The sequence below is a fragment of the Papio anubis genome, chromosome 4, assembly GCF_008728515.1.
Source record: "Papio anubis isolate 15944 chromosome 4, Panubis1.0, whole genome shotgun sequence".
Lineage (NCBI taxonomy): Eukaryota > Metazoa > Chordata > Mammalia > Primates > Cercopithecidae > Papio > Papio anubis.
Genome location: NC_044979.1, coordinates 83,943,440 through 83,956,083, shown reverse-complemented (window position 1 = coordinate 83,956,083; position 12,644 = coordinate 83,943,440). Strand labels below are relative to the sequence as shown.

At 40.1% G+C, this 12,644-nt stretch overlaps 1 long non-coding RNA gene across 1 annotated transcript; it reads right to left on the bottom strand.

The window, feature by feature from the left end:
- Nucleotides 1-1,703: 1,703 nt before the first annotated feature.
- On the bottom strand, nucleotides 1,704-11,587 carry LOC116274516. Its single transcript, XR_004183224.1, has 3 exons — nucleotides 11,138-11,587; nucleotides 2,067-2,069; nucleotides 1,704-1,713 (listed from the first exon to the last, which is right to left on the bottom strand). It is a non-coding gene; the product is annotated as an uncharacterized LOC116274516 (long non-coding RNA).
- Between the last annotated feature and the right edge of the window lie 1,057 nt (nucleotides 11,588-12,644).

Genomic DNA, 12,644 nt, shown 5'->3' with positions numbered 1-12,644 from the left:
ATCTTGAACTGCCCAGCCTCTACAGCTGTGAGAACTAAATTTCTGTCCTTTACAAATTACCCAGTTTCAGGTATTCACTTACAGCAACATACAATGCACTAGGACAACGGGTCTTCTACTTAATTCAAATGAGTTTGGTGATGGTAAGAAGAGTGCCAGCTCTACAGGCTCAGATTTTGTTTTATTTTTGTCTTCTCAGTGTTCAATTCAGCATTTACCTCATAGTAATCAAACAAAAAATTTCCTTAATAACCATTTGTTGAATAAATGAATATATCACATTTGTGTGGGGGATGTACACTACCTTGAAAAGAATGTAAAATCCGTAAGTGGCAAAAGGAAAGAAAGTGGCAGTACTTAACTCCATCACATGGAATCAGCTAGTGTTTGCTTGAACAATTCTGTGGGTGGGAGTTCTGCTATTGGCTAATGTCATTTTCGTTAAAGAGAATAATCTTCATATTACAGTACAGTGAAAAACTTATATAAAAATAGCTTTTATGATTGTTTACCACTGGGAATTATCTTTTGGAAACCATTAGTAACCTGGTGTCAAAGTTGAAATCTTGCAAATATCAAAGAGCAGAAAAACTCCAAGTCATAGAATTGACGTGTGAGCATGACAAACTCTGGTCAAGTTCTTAAATGGATTAATAAACAGACACTTTATGAATCTAAGAAAAGAATGCAGTGATTATAGTATAAATTTACTAGAAACTAATGCCAGATCAGACTCAGTTCCTTTTTAGGCAGTGTTTATTTGACTAGAAAATCTGGGGAATGCTCTACTCTAGATATATTATAGCTTGATTTTGGAAAAGGATTATTTACTATTCTTATCGTTAAACCTTAAACAAGCTCCTCCATCTCTCCCACTTCCTTCTGGCCCTTCTTCACCTCCCCCTTCATTACCTCATTTTGCTCCTTTTAATTCTTCTTGTCACATTTCCATGTGGAATGGAAATCCTGTTTGGAATTACTTCCCTTTAGATCTTCCCAGGTAACTCAGATTTGTGAAATCTAAAATGGAAAGAGTAAACTTCACTCTTTGATACATTGGAAATTAGAGGCTTTCAAATGCATTATAAGACAAGTTCTGTAATTTTGAAAAAGAGTTTAACAGTTCACTTAATTGCTGTTAAATTAGCCAACAAAGTGAAACATTTTTTGGAGTGTTATTCACAATAGTTAAATTAACCGTTCAATTATTTGAGCTAAATACATAAAAATATATCAGCATATCAATTTTCACAAATATGTTTGCACATAGAATTATAATTCCTTGCCCTCTATGAGCAGAGTTAATTACACATATGTGAGTTCTAGTTGAAGAAAGTCCAATGCACCAGAACGTCAGAGATTGCTGATTTGGGAGTTCTATTCTTACACTACTAATGCATCTGAACATCCCTTTTTAATCATTCATAGTTTTTGCACATAAAATTTTTAGAAGTAATTTAATACCTTATTCACTTAATAAAGATATTTTGTATTATCATTTTAAATAGGTAGTTAAGAGTCACTATAACTATATCAAAATATGATTCAACTTATAATTGCCTTATCATGTCACCTCTCAGGGAGGATTTGACTTCCTGGAGTGAACTAGGAAGCTGCCCTTGCAATCGTATCAGTTTATTTGCTCCCATCACACTCCCTAAACTCTCCTTTGGTTCCAAGTAGCTCCTGCATATTTTGAGATAGCAGAGAACACTAGTTAAGATTCACAGTGGACTCCAACAGATTTGAAGTCATACTTTATGTATGTCACTTACTGTAATAATGGATTTTATGCGTTAACCTCACAGGACCATGGGCACCCAGACATTTGGTTGAACTTTATTCTTAGTATGTCTTTGAGGATGTTTCTGTGTGAGAATAACACCTGAATCTATAGACTGAGTAAAACAGATTATCCTCCTCCGTGTAGATGTGCCTCATTTAATCTGTTGAAGGCCTGAATAGAACAAGACAGGCTAAGAAAGAATTCTGTCTGCCTCTATGGGAGCTGGGATATCTGTCTTCACATGCCTTCAGACTAGGACTCTGACCAGAACTTACGCCACTGGCTCTGTTGCATTTTAGACCTTCACACTCATAATGGAATTATATTGGCTCTCCTAGGACTAAAATTCTTAGCTTCCATAATTGCATAAGCCAATTCCTTATAATAAATCAATACTCTATCTAGCTACCTATCAATCAATCATTTACTCATTCATCCACACATCCTAATGGCTTTGTTTCTCTGGAGAACATTGACTAATACAATGACTATTTATTTTATTTGTGGCATGTGGCTTTTTCTTTAGTCTTCAGTTTTTTGAATCATAAATATGGGGTATACCACTCAAAATCTGCCTAGCACTCTGCCCACACTCCAGAACTGAAGTTCTTATCCCGAAATTGCCTGGCAGGGTGGCTGCTGCTGACTCACAGCTGAGTCCCCTTCTGGAGACTGCCTCTGACCTCGCCCAAGGCCTCAACCCTTCTCTGGTGCCACCCACATCCACTACCTACCAATGAGGGTGTATACGTCCTCAGCCACTTTGCCACAATTTGCACAACTCTGCAGGGTTCTCCCAGCTCCAGTGCTCCATTCAACTAGAAAGAGCTGAGACTTGTGATCATACCACAGTACAACTCTTTCTTATCTTGCTAACCCCCCTTCCATTACAGATGATAATCTGGAGAGCTCTTCCCAATAAACTTCCTGCATTCTAATATCTGTCTCGAACTTTACTTCCCAGGGAACCTGATCTGTCGCAGTACTTCTCTCACAGGGATAGCTGTGAGGTTTAAATAAGCAAAAATCTTAATAAATGTTACCTGCTAATATCAGCATTATTAATAAGGATGTATTGAGCTGTACTTTCAGCCCAAATACTTTTATAGTTACAGTCAGATGCTCAATCTTAGTATCAGATTGGTGAGGTTTGAAATCTGATTCTATCACTTATTGGCCATGTCATAATTTGCTTTACTTTCCTGTGTCTCAGTTTCTTCATTTGGAAATGAATAAAGACAATTCCACATTACGAAGTTATTTTGTGGGTTCAATGAGATAACTACATGTAAAGGGCTTAGAACAGTGCCTGGATCACAGGAAATTCAATAAATGCTAACTGTTATTATAACTCCTATAATCATTATTCTCTACTTAGCCCCAATGATGTAACAAGATGTCTCTGCCATAGAAGTCACTTCAGGACACCTAGAGTTTGAGACATCAACTCCAGAAACTACCCTAGATTATTTCTTTCTTTTTTTTTTTTTTTTTTTTTTTTTTTTTTTAAGAGGATTCTTTTTTTTCCCTGGCTGGAGTGCAGTGGTGCGATCTAGGCTTATTGCAAGCTCCGCCTCACAGGTTCATGCTATTCTCTTGCCTCAGCCTCCTGAGTAGCTAGGACTACAGGCGTCTGCCACCATGCCCAGTTTTTTTTGTATTTTTAGTAGAGACAGAGTTTCACCAAGTTAGTCAGGATGGTCGCGATCTCCTGACCTCGTGATCTGCCCACCTCGGTCTCCCAAAGTGCTGGGATTACAGGTGTGAGCCACCATGCCTGGCAGATAGGTTATTTCTGATTCAAAATGAAACGCCACAAAGGCAGAACTAATTAAGCAAGAAAAAAAAAAGTGAGAATTTGAGGGGAAAAAGGTAGTTATAAAGACCATCCTTATTCCACAAACTTTTATGTTTCTTGGTTTTTGTTGATTTTTGTAATATTACCTGCTAATTTTAAGCAGGTAATTTAATCTTGTTCTTTTTTCCAGATAATTTTGACTTCAATAAAATTAATGGTATGGTGGCTCAGGAAAGGTCAGTTTGAGTATTTTTCTTTTTCGTTTTTTTTGAGACGGAGTCTCGCTCTGTCACCCAGGCTGGAGTGCAGTGGTGCGATCTCAGCTCTCTGTAACCTCCACCTCTCTGGTTCAGGAAATTCCCCTGCCTCAGCCTCCCAAGTAGCTGGAATTACAGATGCACACCATCATGCCTGGCGAGTTTTTTTTTGTATTTTTAGTAGAGACAGGGTTTCACCATGTTGGCCAGACTGGTCTCGAACTCCTGACCTCAGGTAATCCGCCCACCTCGGCCTCCCAAAGTGATGAGATTACAGGCGTGAGCTACCACGCCCTGCCAGTTTGAGTAGATTCTAAGTCCTGGGACAGGATAGTATGCTGGGAGGAAATAGGGGAAGAGAACTCAGGACCGCAAAACTTGCATCTAAAGTTGACTCTCTCAGGCATGTGTCTTTCATTAAAAACTTTGGTTTAGAAAATTTGTTTTACTTATTTTTAAATAAACTTTTTATGTTGGAATAATTTTTGGTTTACAGAAAAGTCACAAGTACAGAGTGCCCAAGTTCCCTTCACTCTGTTTTATTCTAGTGTGCATAACCACAGTACATTTGTCAAAAGTAAAAAATTAAGTTTTCCACAATACTAGAGCCATTATTCATATTTCACCAGTTATTCCACTGTTGTCCTTTTTAGTCCCAAGATCCAATTAAGAATACAATATTGCACTTAGTCAATTGTCTTGTCTTCTTACTCTTTAGATTTGTATTAGCTTCTCAGTCTCTACTGGTTTTTCATGAGCTTTAAAGTTTTGAAGAATACTTTTTAGTTATTTTCTAGAATGTCCCTCCATTGGGGTTGAAACGATGGGTTTTTGGGAAGAAAATCAGAGAGAAGAGATGTCCCCCTCATTGCATCATATCAGGTGGCACATGACATCAATATGACATCCTGGTGATGTGAAATTTGTCACTTGATAAAGGTGATGTAGTTGTTCCCTATTTCTGCTGTAACAAATTACCACAAGTTTAATGGTTTAAAATGACACACATTTATTATCTGATAGTTCTATCGGTTAGAAGTACAACATGGGTATCACATGGCTAAAATCAAGGTGTCAGCACAGCTGTGTTCCCTTTTGTGGGCTCTGTTTCTTTGCCTTTCCTAGTTTCTAGAGGATGCCTGCATTTCATTAGCTCATTTACCTCCATCTTCAAAGCCAGATTCAAAACTTCTTCAAATGTCTCCCTGATTGATCTCTTCATCCACCTCCCTCTTCCTCTTTAAGAACCTTTGTGATTCTATTGGGCCCACCTGGCTAATCCAAGATAATCTCCCTATTTTAAGGTTATCTGATTAGCAACCTTAATTCTTCTTTGCCAAGTAACATAATATAATCACAGGTCTAGGGATTAGGACGTGAACATCTTAAGGGAGAATTAGTCTGCCAACCACAGGTAGTGTCTGCAAGGTTTTTCTACAGTAAAGTAACTATTTTTCTCACACATATTTTTGATTCTCAGTTTCCTTATCTGTGGAAAAGAGGTGATCATCATGTTTGCCTCATCCAGACTGCTTGGAGGTTTAAATGACTGTAGTGAAAGTATCTGGCATGTGGTCTCCCAAATGGCAGCTGAAGCTGAATCTAATGGCTATCAGTCTCTTTCTATACCTTCTTCCTCCAAGGCAGGAATATGATTATTCTCAACTGCGAAATAAGTGTTCTTAATTTTGTATCACTTTTATTTGGGTACAAAATGTGTGATATCCTCATTGGAACCAGGGAGGAGAGCACATTTTTCAAACTGTATCTAAAATATAGTAAGCTCTTTACTAACAATTCTGATGTAATCAAGGGGCTATTTACTCGTTTGTAAATAATTTTATATGAATATTCATTTATCCTGCATAGGGAAATGGACAAGGTAATATTAAATAAAGAGTACTTATTAATGATGCACTTTGGGTAAAAACAAATATAGAATTCACCATGAAACAGGAATGTCCTTATCTAATCATGAAATGCTTTCATTTTTATCTACGATTTTACAACGTACAAGTTATTTCCCTGAAAATATTCTAAGACTTCACTATTTGCTACAGAGTGGAAGACAGAAAAATACAGTGCACTCATTAGTACTGCACTTAGAAGCAGAAACTGTTCACTTGTTCTTGGTTGGCAAAACTAATGGAGCTCCTTTACAATACTCAAACTGGACTTTAGTTTGTGGGCAGTGCGATACAATGATGAGTTGGTATTGGGGCTCAAGTGCCTATTCTTTCTATTCAATAACGTAAAGATAAACACTAAGTATTAAAAATAAACCTGAAAATTTTAAATATTAAAACACTAACTATGTATGTAAACTATTAGACTTAAAGAAAGGACTGAATTTTCTTTTCAGATAAAGGAGGTGGGAAAGGAAAATTGATTTTTATTTGTCTTAATAAACACTCAGTGGCAAATGAGGTTTAGAACTTTGTAAAAAGGCTACATCTGTCCTGCTATGTAGCTTTGTAACTTTAGGAGTCCTGCTCCTTCAGGGAGGAACATGCCTAGGTAGGACCTACTTGATGGTGACAGTTGTTTAATAAATACTTGTTGATGAACTGAATAAGTACAGGTGCTAAGGCATTTTTTGATTTACGGGGTGCTGTCCAGCCATTTGTGGTTGCAGACACCACCCTTACCCTCCCTATTGAAAGTCTCAGGATGTTGTAGGAGGCAAAAGCCCAAGTTAGTGGATAGAGAAGGGAGTTACATTTCTGCTTTGTCACTTTCAGTTACATGAACTTGAACAAACCACCTTACTTCTCTGGGTCTGTTTTAATAATTCTTAATACAGCTGGACAAGATTAGTGATGTTCAAACTTTTATAACAATGTTTTTTCAGGCTGACCCTTTTTAGAAAATGGATTTTTTTTTTCTGAAAAGCCCTGTATTGAACACATGTGGTCCAGTAGAAGTAGAGCAGAATGCTGGCCTTTCTTTTCAGACAGACTTTGGAGCTCTTCCTGAAAACCAGGGCATCCACAAAACAGTTTTAACACCACTGAAATGAAAAGCTTCTAACAGTACTTTCATCTCTAGAGTTGATCACCAGTCACCCAGGCCAGCAATTCTTACACATGGAATTGTGACTCTTTGCTGAATCAGTTGTATTACTAGTTGTGTTTATTGGCAAAAGAAAATCCAGTTGCTGAATCAACTTAATAATCTCAGTGGATTAATGCAATGGATCAGTTCTCTATTGCTGATTATTCAGCCACTCCAAGTTCAGTGACTTACCAGAGAAATTTGTTATTTTTCACGATTCAGCGGTCTGCTGGGCAGTTAATCTGGTCTGCAGTGGCATGGCTGATTTCTTTTCTTTCTTCCTTTTTTTTTTTTTTTTTTTTTTTTTGAGACCGAGTCTTGCTCTGTTGCCCAGGCTGGAGTGCAGTGGCGCGATCTCGGCTCACTGCAACCTCCGCCTCTCGGGTTCACACCATTCTCCTGCCTCAGCCTCCCGAGTAGCTGGAACTACAGGCGCTCCCTACATGCCCGGCTAATTTTTTGTATTTTTTTTTTTTAAGTAGAAACGGGGTTTCACCGTGTTAGCCAGGATTGTCTCCATCTCCTGACCTCGTGATCCACCTGCCTCGGACTCCCAAAGTGCTAGGATTACAGGCGTGATCCACCGCGCCTGGCTGGCATGGCTGATTTCTGCAGCAAGCTGCGTGTCAAGGTCAAAATTAGAGTCACGCAGAAGAAGGACAAGTCCAGAGTTACCATTAAGAGCAGCATGGCTTCCGACTGGTAATCAATACTTTGCTGTAATGTAAGTATTACACCTAAAGGTTACTTCATACATAATGAACTGTAACCTAACTTGTTGTGTAAAGTAGTAGACTATAACCCTCTCTTGTAATGAATAGCCGAGTCTCAGCCAATCACAACAGCCAAACCTCAGTCAACCACTCCCAAGAAGCCAGCTGTTCAAAGCAAGATCAAATAAGACAAATGCCCAGCTGTAACTAATAGAGCTGTTTCTGTACCATACTTCCGTTTTCTACACAACACTTTCCTTTCCCATCCGTAAATATTATCCAACCATGTGGCAGCCTTGGAGTTGCTCTGAACCTATTCTGGTTCTGAGGTCTGCCCCATTCTGGAATTGGTTTTTGATCAAATCAAAGTTAATTTGTCTAGAGTTTTTCATTTAACAGATGGCATCAGAAGTGGGATTCAAAGTAGAGCTTCAGGGGACCTCAGGAGCACTGACTGACCAAGCGAGACACCTTCCAGGGTCATCGTGTCCATTGGTCACTTGCAGCGACTGGGGATCATGGGTAAGTTATTTCTCCGATTCTGAAGTTTCATGGACCTGTGTTTTGAGCTGAGTTTGTTTAGGCAAATTTTTGATCTAAATTGAGTTCAGAAGTTGGCATAAAAACTGGAATGGGTCCAGGATTGGATCAGATACAATAACTTACTAGATTGGATCCCGTTAAAGGCCTCAAATGTCTGACCAGACCAGGCAGAAACAGGCAGTCAACGGCAATCACTGCAGAGGGTACGAACTCTACTTTTGCAAATTTGCGGGAATTTTGTGTTCTATTCTCTTTGTTTTTTTTTTTTTTTTTTCCACTTGCAAGTCTAGCTAGAGAAAAATCACTGACAATGTTGATCAAGGGGATCTCAGAACCAGTGCCAAGGTTCAGCATAAAAATGGGATCCAGAATTTCTGAAGAACTGAGTGCTCCACCTTCCAGCTAAGCCTACCTTTAGGTGTACAGTTATTAGGCCTCAGAAGCAAAGAATACTTACAAAAATGGCATAATCTTACTAAAGAAAATAATTTAAAATTACAGTGGAACATTCAGAATGAACAGCACTGTACTTTAACAAGTGCATTTAAAAATGAGGGCTCCCTTAAATAAGACATCTCGATGGATCACGGGTCTATCACCCTATTAACCAGTCACGGGAGCTCTCCATGCATTTGGTATCTTTTATCTCTGGTCCGCACGCAACCCCATCGCAGAATGCTGACTCCCACCCCATCTCGTCCTGAATGCGCCTGTCTTTGATTCCTAGTACATATTATCATTCATCGCACCTACGTTCAATATTCCAGTCCCCCGCGAAGTTACCAAGGTGCTATTTAATTCATGCTTGTAAGACATAATAATAACCAACTCCGCAACCCCCTCACCACGCCGCAAACCACAGCAAAAATAAAGCTCCATTCAAACCCCCCCACCCCCGTCTCTGGCCTTTACCTGAACCCACTCTTGCCAAACCCCAAAAACAAGAGCCTTAACTTGCCCAACCAGAGCTCGCATTTTCATCTTTTGGGTGTGCACAACTCCAACTGCCACTTCCTCAACTAATATAAATTTACTTCACCAAACACTCTTGACACCAACTTTTTTCCCCACCAAATTCACTCCCTCCCTCTCACAACCCAAAAGAAATTGCCCCGCAATCACACTCACACTGACGTTTATGTAGCTTAAACCCACCTAAAGCAAGACACTGAAAATGCCTAGATGGGTTCGCACACCCCATAGACACATAGGCTTGGTCCTGGCCTTTCTATTGACTCTTAGCAAGATTACATATGCAAGCATCCCCGCTCCGGTGAAGACGCCCCCCCAATCAACATGACCAAGAGGAGCAAGTATCAAGCACGCCCATGCAGCTCAAAACACTTTGCCTAGCCACACCCCCACGGGAGACAGCAGTGACAAATCTTTAGCAATGAACGAAAGTTTAACTAAGCTATGCTATCTTAGGGGTTGGTCAATTTCGTGCCAGCCACCGCGGTTACACGATTAACCCTAGCCAATAGAAACCGGCGTAGAGGGTGTTTTAGATCTAATCTAATAAAGCTAAACCCCATCTAAACTGTAAAACTCTAGCTAACGTAAAATAAACTACGAAAGTGGCTTTATAATTTCTGAATACACAACAGCCAAGACCCAAACTGGGATTAGACACCCCACTATGCTTGGCCTTAAACCTCAATAGTTAAAACAACAAAACTACTCGCCAGAATACTACAAGCAACAGCTTAAAACTCAAAGGACTTGGCGGTGCTTCATATCCCCCTAGAGGAGCCTGTTCTGTAATCGATAAACCCCGATCCACCCCACCCTCTCTTGCTTAGTCTATATACCGCCATCTTCAGCAAACCCTGATGAAGGCTACGAAGTGAGCGCAAATGCCCTCCCCCGCAAAAACGTTAGGTCAAGGTGTAACTTATGAGACGGTAAAAATGGGCTACATTTTCTACTTCAGAAAACCCCACGATAGCTCTTATGAAATCTAGGAGCCCAAGGAGGATTTAGCAGTAAATTAAGAATAGAGTGCTTAATTGAACTAGGCCATAAAGCACGCACACACCGCCCGTCACTCCCCTCAAATATATTTAAGGAATAACTTAACTAAATGCCCTAACATTTATATAGAGGGGATAAGTCGTAACACGGTAAGTGTACTGGAAGGTGCACTTGGACAAATCAAGGTATAGCTTAACATAAAGCATCTGACTTACACTCAGAAGATCTCAACGTTGCTTGATGACCTTGAGCTAACACTAGCCCCAAGCATAACCAACACTAATATCAAACTCACATATACACCAAACCATTGACCCGTGCAAAGTATAGGCGATAGAAATTTTAACCTGGCGCTATAGATACAGTACCGTAAGGGAAAGATAGAAAACCACCCAAGCACAAAGTAGCAAGGACTAACCCCTGTACCTTTTGCATAATGAATTAGCTAGAGACAATTTCACAAAGAGAACTAAAGCCAAATTTCCCGAAACCAGACGAGCTACCCCAAAACAGCTAAAAGAGCGCACCCGTCTATGTGGCAAAATAGTGGGAAGATTTCTGGGTAGAGGTGACAAGCCTATCGAGCCTGGTGATAGCTGGTTATCCAAGATAGAATCTTAGTTCAACCTTAAGTTTACCTGCAGAACAACCTAATCCCCCTGTAAACTTAATTGTTAGTCTAAAGAGGGACAGCTCTTTAGACATTAGGAAAAAACCTTACATAGAGAGTAAAAAACCCCCGTTACCATAGTTGGCCTAAAAGCAGCCATCAATTAAGAAAGCGTTCAAGCTCAACGTTAATCACCTAAAAAATCCCAAACATATAATTGAACTCCTCAAATCACATTGGATTAATCTATCACCCCATAGAAACAATAATGCTAGTATAAGTAACATGAACTCCCTCTCTCCACTGCATAAGCCTAAGTCAGACCGAAAACCTCACCGATACTTAACAGCCCAGTATTAACAAACATAAACAAGCCCATACTACTTTCACTGTTAATCCAACACAGGCATGCTTTTAAGGAAAGGTTAAAAAAAGTAAAAGGAACTCGGCAAACTTAACCCCGCCTGTTTACCAAAAACATCACCTCTAGCATTACTAGTATTAGAGGCACTGCCTGCCCAGTGACATACGTTTAATGGCCGCGGTACCCTGACCGTGCAAAGGTAGCATAATCACTTGTTCTTTAAATAGGGACTCGCATGAATGGCAACACGAGGGTTTAACTGTCTCTTACTTTTAACCAGTGAAATTGACCTATCCGTGAAGAGGCGGACATGAAACAATAAGACGAGAAGACCCCATGGAGCTTCAATTTACTAATGCAACCAAGAATCATATAAATCCGCGGACTTTAAAACTTCTACGCCTGCATTAAAAATTTTGGTTGGGGCGACCTCGGAGCATAACCAAACCTCCGAATGGTTCATGCCGAGGCCACACAAGCCAAAGCGAACTAACACCCACAATTGACCCAATAATTTGATCAACGGAACAAGTTACCCTAGGGATAACAGCGCAATTCTATTCTAGAGTCCATATCAACAATAGAGTTTACGACCTCGATGTTGGATCAGGACATCCTAATGGTGCAGCAGCTATCAAGGGTTCGTTTGTTCAACGATTAAAGTCCTACGTGATCTGAGTTCAGACCGGAGCGATCCAGGTCGGTTTCTATCTATTCCACATTTCTCCCTGTACGAAAGGACAAGAGAAATAAGGCCCACTTCACAAAGCGCCTTCACCATATAAATGACTTAGTCTTAATTTACCAAAATATTACACACCCTACCCGAGAACAGGGTTTGTTAAGATGGCAGAGCCCGGTAATTGCATAAAACTTAAAACTTTACATCCAGAGGTTCAACCCCTCTTCTTAACACCATGACCACAATAAACCTCCTACTCCTTATTATATCCACACTAGCCGCCATGGCGTTTCTTACACTCGTTGAACGAAAACTACTAGGATATATACAACTACGCAAGGGACCTAACATTGTAGGTCCCTATGGACTACTACAACCGTTCGCCGATGCAATAAAACTCTTCACTAAGGAGCCCCTAAAACCCTCAACATCCAGTACTACCCTCTATATCACAGCACCCGCTCTAGCCTTTTCCATTGCCCTCCTCCTATGAACTCCCCTCCCTATACCCAACCCTCTAATTAACTTTAACCTAGGACTCCTATTTATCCTAACCATATCCAGCCTAACCGTCTACTCCACCCTATGATCTGGATGAGCATCAAACTCAAACTACGCTCTAATCGGAGCCCTGCGAGCCGTCGCCCAAATAATCTCATACGAGATTACCCTCACCATCATTCTACTATCAGTCTTGCTAATAAGTGGCTCATTCAACCTCAGCATACTCATTACAGCACAAGAGCACCTCTGACTTATCCTACCATCATGACCACTAGCTATAATATGATTTACCTCTACACTAGCAGAAACAAACCGAACTCCCTTCGACCTCATAGAAGGCGAATCAGAATTAGTATCAG